The following is a 4,691-nucleotide window of genomic DNA, read 5'->3' as shown; positions in this document are numbered from 1 at the left end:
TATCTCACTTGTCGGGAAGGCATGCAAATTTTTTGGACAAGCGCCCTTGCAATTGTTACAGAACAGTATGAGGGCAGCAGCTATTTAATATTGTTCGGGCGAATCCCGCAGGTCAGCCATTCGATCGATGTCGTATGCACCGAGGAGGGAGTAGTGGCCTTTGGAGGCACACCGTACGTACTAGCACGTACTCTTATGAGTGAATCCTGCTACTACCCTCCGTTCGATGACGTAGTGCATATAGAATTTTTAAAAAGTCAAACTTCACTAAATTTGACCCAGTTTTTGGGGGAAAATATTTGCATCGAGAATTGAAAACATATATCATTAGATTCATCACAACATATAGTTTCATAATTTATATATTTACTACTATAGATATAAGAGCAAGTACAATAGAGTCACTAGGCGGGCTATAAGAAATGCCACATCAGATTTGTGCCTAGTTGGAGGAGAGAATGTAGGAGAGAGAAGAGAAGAAGGGCTACAAGCTTACAGCCGGCTGTAGGACGAGACCCAACAAGCTTTGTGTGAGAGCACGAGTGAGCAATGTACTACATTGGCTATAAGTGACATGACAACTTCGTATAGCTGGCTCCTGGCTACATGATTAACCATGCTATAAGTAGTTTTCGAAGTAAACTTGGTTAAAATTTGTAAAGTTTGACTTTTCCAAAAATTTATACGTACTATATTTGTCGGGACCCAGATCATAAGTCACATGGTATTCCCACGGCTGCAGCCTTACCTTGGCTAGGACCTTTTCCGCCTTTCGGATAATGTATATGATAGCATCGCTAGCATACATATGACAGAGAACCCAGGCCGACATGACTAGTTGTAAATTGTAACGCCCCGTATGTAACTTGCCATATTTGTATTCCAACTCTTGCCATTTTCGGCACTAAGTTATGATATTTCCTCGTTGTTGGGTTTTGTCTCCATGTTGCTTTTGTCTTTGTCATGCATCTCATATCATGTCATCATGTGCATCGCATTTGCATACGTGTTCGTCTCATGCATCCGAGCATTTTCCCCGTTGTCCGTTTTGCATTCCGGTGCTCCTATGTCCTCCGGTGTCCCCTTTTGCTTCTTTTCGTGTGCGGGTGTTAAACATTCTCGGATTGGACCGAGACTTGCCAAGCGGCCTTGGTATACTACCGGTAGACCGCCTGTCAAGTTTTGTGCCATTTGGACTTCATTTGATACTCCAACGGTTAACCGAGGAACCGTGAAGGCCTTGTGTGTGTTGCGGCCCAACACCTCTCCAAAGTGGCCCAAAGCCCAGCTAAACCCCCTCCATCATCTTGGCCATTCGATCACGATCGTGTGGCCGAAAACCGTGCTCAATTTGGAACCTCCTAGCTCCTCCTATGTATAAATAGGCATCTTCCCCGAAAATCCCGGATCATTTCCACCCTAAACCTAGTCTCCTTCCTCCTCCCGCCGCCGGACGCGTCCGATCGGGCCGGACACGTCCGCCCCGCTCCCCCCGTCCAACCACCACCCGCCATGTGGCGCATCGGCGCCCACATCGCTACCGGCCCGCTCGGGCCCGTGGGAGGCCCTCCCGGCCCGGTTCGTCCCCGCCGCCCGACTCCGCCTGCCCGCGCTCGAAGGCCGCCGCGCCGCCATTTCCTCCTCCTTGCCGGGCTCCGTGCTCTGGCCACCGTCTCGCCGCACCGCCGAACGCCGCGCCCTGCCCGGAGCTCCCCTCGTCACCCCGCGCCGCTCCAGCGCCTCCACCGCCGCCGCCTCGCCGCCTCCCGGCCGGATCCGGCCAGATCCGGCCTGGTCACCACCAGCTCCGGGCACCGCATCGAGCTCCGGCGCCAACTCCGGCTAAGCCCCTTTGTACCTCGCAATCCATGCAGATCTGGACGGCTATAGTGAACCCTAGGGGTTGACTTTTGTCCCAGTTTTCAGTATTTTTATCATATTTCATCACATCATAACTTTGCATCCGTGGCTCCGTTTTGGGCGTGTAGCATATCAAATTGTTCATCTCAATCTGTACTTCATTTAATTCCATTGCACCATGTTCATTTGAGTTCATCTTGATGCCCTAAATGTTGTTGCAAGAGTGCTATGTAATGTTAATTTTAGATTCTTAACGGATTTTGGACATTTGTCATTTTTGCCATGTTTAATGTGTGCCTCCTATGATCTTGAGCCCTACATGTGTTTTGTAGTATGCCATGCCATATTTACAGGGGTGTATGCCATGTATTTTTGTGATCTTTATGGTGACTAGCACAAGCATGCAAAGTAGCTCTCGTGATGTTGCTGATTTCAGGGACTTAGAATTCTTCTAAGTCATTTTCCTGATGATATTTTTATGCCATGTATTCTTGTCGCTCCAGAGTGATCCATGCCTCTTTTGAGCATGTTCAGTAAGGATGATTTTGAGATATTGTTATGCTCTATCCATCCATGTCTTTGTTTTCAATTATAGAGTACCCTAGCATGACTCAATCTTGCTCTACTTTTGCTATAAAATGTTCCTGGCAGATTGTTTACGTGTTAAGAAATTTTGCCGAGGTTGTTGGAGTTGATCCATGCATGTTGTTAGAGTGTTCTTGCCATGGTTAGTTTATTGATCATGTCTTCTTGCTGGGTGTATGCTTTGTTTGTCATGCAATTCCTTCTGGTGAGTGCATCGAGCTCGCAAATATGCCTACGTAACTCTATTTTTGCCATGTTCCAGTTTTCTGCTAAGTCTGAATCTGTTAACGAAACTTGCTATGTTCACATGGTTTCCATTGTATTTTCTGATCCCTTTTCGCTTATGGTCAGTAAGGGACTTTTGTTGTATGCGTTGAGTAGCTTCATGCCATGCCTTGCCTTGCCATGATATGTTCCTGTAGCATGTTTTTATCTTGCTCTAAACATTGCTTTGTGATGATAAATCCTGACATGTTATTTTCAGTAAGTCTGTGAACCTGATATCTTTTGCACTTTTGCCATGCTTGTTTGAACCTGCTATTGTGTGATTTAGTCGTAGCTCAGTGTTCATATTTTCTCAACCATCTTGAGTGGATCACTGCCATGTGCTTTGTTGCTATGTTAGAGTGCAGTAGCTTATTTGTCTTGATGCTTTTAGATGGCCTCATGTTGTTAATCGCAGCTTTGCACCATTATTGTTTTGCTTGCCATTTGCAAACCGTGCATCCAATTCCAGTGATCTTTATATCGATTTCGACCGAAATCAACTCATATTTCCAGCGGCACTCTTGGTTTTCCAATTTGAGGCCTCGTTCAATCTTTCCTTTTCGGAGCATGCATATGCATTGCATATTACCTCCCGCATATCATGCCATGTTTTGCATCATGTTGCTTGCGCATTGCACCATGGTTGATTGTGTCTCCCTTTGCTTGTGTTCTTGCTTTGGGTAGAGCTGGGAGACGAGTACGTAATCGAGGAACCCATAGAGAACGTTCACGAGGACCAAGCTTACGTCAACTCGGAGAACTTTGCAGGCAAGATGACCATACCCTCGAAATCACTTCTATCTTTGCTTGCAAGATGCTCGCTCTATTGCTATGCCTATGCCGCGATACCTACCACTTGCTTTTATCATGCCTCCCATATTGCCATGTCAAACCTCTAACCCACCTTGTCCTAGCGAACCGTTGATTGGCTATGTTACCGCTTTGCTCAGCCCCTCTTATAGCGTTGTTAGTTGCAGGTGAAGATTGGAGTTTGTTCCTTGTTGGAACATGTTTATTGTTGGGAAATCACTATTATATCTTGTCTACTTTAATGCATCTATACACTTGGTAAAGGGTGGAAGGCTCGGCCTTATGCCTGGTGTTTTGTTCCACTCTTGCCGCCCTAGTTTCCGTCATACCGGTGTTATGTTCCTTGATTTTGTGTTCCTTACACAGTTGGGTTATAATGGGAACCCCTTGAAAGTTCGCCTTGAATTAAACTCCTCCAGCAAGCCCAACCTTGGTTTTACCATCTGCCACCTAGCCTCTTTTTCCCTTGGGTTCCGCGGACTCAAGGGTCATCTTTATTTTAAACCCCTGGGCCAGTGCTCCTCTGAGTGTTGGTCCAACTTGTTAGCCGCCGGTGGCCACCAGGGGCAACTCTGGGCTGGCCTACCGGAAGTTTGGACAATCCGGTGTGCCCTGAGAACGAGATATGTGCAGCTCCTATCGGGATTTGTCGGCACATTTTGGTGGTTTTGCTAGATTTGTTTTACCATTGTGGAGATGTCTTGTAACCGGGACTCCGAGTTTGATCAGGCCGTGCTGGGAGAAGGAATATCCTTCGTTGACCGTGAGAGCTTGTGATGGGCTAAGTTGGGACACTCCTGCAGGGATTTGAACTTTCGAAAGTCGTGCCCGCGGTTATGGGAAGATGGGAATTTGTTAATGTCTGGTTGTAGAAAACGTGAAACTTAACTTAATTAAAATGAATCAACAGCGTGTGTAGCCGTGATGGTCTCTTTTCGGCGGAGTTCGGGAAGAGAACACGGTCTTGTGTTATGCTTGAACGTAGGTTGTTCTAGGATCACTGCTTGATCATAGTTTCTCGACCGTGCCTTTCCTTTATCTTCTCGCTCTCTTTTGCGTATGTTAGCCACCTTATATGCTAGTGCTTTCTGCAGCTCCACCTCATACCTTTTACCTACCTATAAGCTTAAATAGTCTTGATCCCGAGGGTGTGAGATTGCTGAGTCCCC

The sequence above is a fragment of the Triticum urartu genome, chromosome 2A (genome assembly GCF_056163025.1).
Source record: "Triticum urartu cultivar PI428250 chromosome 2A, HENAU_Tu73, whole genome shotgun sequence".
Lineage (NCBI taxonomy): Eukaryota > Viridiplantae > Streptophyta > Magnoliopsida > Poales > Poaceae > Triticum > Triticum urartu.
The sequence above is the reverse complement of the archived record's forward strand: the minus strand, read 5'-3'. Positions refer to the sequence as shown.